Source organism: Arachis ipaensis, chromosome B03 (assembly GCF_000816755.2).
Source record: "Arachis ipaensis cultivar K30076 chromosome B03, Araip1.1, whole genome shotgun sequence".
Lineage (NCBI taxonomy): Eukaryota > Viridiplantae > Streptophyta > Magnoliopsida > Fabales > Fabaceae > Arachis > Arachis ipaensis.
This window is the reverse complement of record NC_029787.2, coordinates 37,280,988-37,283,034: the sequence shown is the minus strand read 5'-3', so window position 1 is coordinate 37,283,034 and position 2,047 is coordinate 37,280,988.

The following is a 2,047-nucleotide window of genomic DNA, read 5'->3' as shown; positions in this document are numbered from 1 at the left end:
AGCTTGAAACATCAGAAGCAGCCGCTGCCCGTTTTCCCTTACCGTTCCTTTAGGACTCCTCACTCGTCGCAAAGTTATTCTGTCCTTGGGGAAAGTGTTGTACGTATCCTCTCTCCTTAAACTCTCGACCCCTTGGTGCGCATCCTTCGTTGTGCTTTCTATGACTTCCTTTCTCTGCAACCCTCCTTTTCACACACTCTTCAGCAATTTTGCTCTTATTCACCAACTCTGAAAAAGTTCGGATCTCCATTGGTCCCACCGAACTTAAGATGTCGCTCCGGAGTCCTCCTTCATACTTAATGCATTTTCATTCCTCGAAGTCTCCCGGAGCTCCCTGACACATGCGGGAAAACCTGAATAGCTCCTCGGATATGTCTGTATACTCAGATATGGACATAGCACCTTGCTTCAATTGCAGTAACTCTAATTCCTTGGCTGTCCTGGCAGAATTCAGAAAGTACTTCTTATAGAATTCCACCTGGAAGGCATCCCAAGTGATAGGATCATTCCCCTTTTGTAGGAGACGTCGAGCCCCTTGCCACCAATGTGATGCTTCCCCCGTGAGCAGATAGGTAGCAAATTCAACACACTGCTCTTCAGGCACCAACTGCGCTTGCAGTGCTCGCTCAATGGCCTGAAACAGAGTATCAGCTTCAGTCGAATTGGTGGTTCCCTTGAACTTAGGTGGATTAACCTTTAAGAAGGTTGCCAGTGTCATTGGGCCCTGAGCTTTCCTTCCGCCATTGCCATTATTGTTTATCTGTTGCCCAAGAGCCTCCGCGGTGGCCTGCATAGCAGCAGCCATATTCTCCAATGCCGTCATAAGGTTTATCGGGTTATTCGGGTTGATTTCTGATTCCTGCGTATTAGTACGATCTCTCTCACGTCCCCGACCGGGTCCACGAGGCGCCATCTGGTTCCTATACACACCAAACAATCGATATCAAGTTGATCAGTCTCAATATCGGAAGTATAGTGCTTCAAAGTACCAAAGGTACACTCATGGACTTCATGGTAGACCCGCTCAACCCAGAGCCAGTAAAATAATCACTAATGCGGCTACTACCCAGGCGGGTGTCTAAAAGCTCAACCTGGAGCGAGTGGATTCACCACTACTGCCGCTACTACCCAAGCATCACAATCTCTGACCTGGAGCAAGTGGAACGAACCACAACCCTTGCTACTGCCCAGGATCTCAAAACATATATTCGTTCAGTTTAAAAGCAATCGTCATTGTTATCAAATCTCAAACATTAACCTGGAGCAAGCATGATGAAGCACCACTCTTACTACTACCCGGGGTCACACGTCACATTTCAACATTCTCCATTATTATCCATTTAACACATTCATTCATTAATCATATATGCTTTTATACTCAGCCATAACCAATAATGGCTTTGCCATAACCCGGCAATAACTCAGCCATCTGGCTCATGGTTCAATCAAGAACCAGCCATTTATCAATAAATATAGCCCTTCGGCACATGGCATACACGGTACTTCCACCGTCATCCTCCATATCTCATATAATCATCTTTGATCACCATTGATCATAACTTTTCCCCTTGCTTCACTCGCAAGTTACCACATCCCCTAGCTCCTTTCTCATTGCTAGGCATATCATAATGATTTAATACATAAGGGGTGATATCAGAGGCTTAGAAGCATGAGATTTGGCTTTTAAAACTCAAAAATCAACTTTGGCATGAAAACAGGGCCACGCATACGCGCACTCCACGCGCACGCGTGGATGGCTACAAAACTCATCGACGCGCAAGCATCATACACGCGGACACGCGGATTGAAAAATAGCCAAACGGCGCGTATGCGTCAGCCACGCGTACGCGTGGGTGCACTTGCGCCCCAGGCACAAAACTGGCACAATTCTGGCACAACTCTCGGGAAAATGGCTGGGCATTTGGTGCAGCGCATCGACGCGCCCGCGTACACCACGCGCACGCGTGGAGGGTCATTCTGCTAAAAATTTTCTAAGTTAAAAGCTGCAGAATTCACAGATTCAACCCCCAATCTTCCGATGGACATA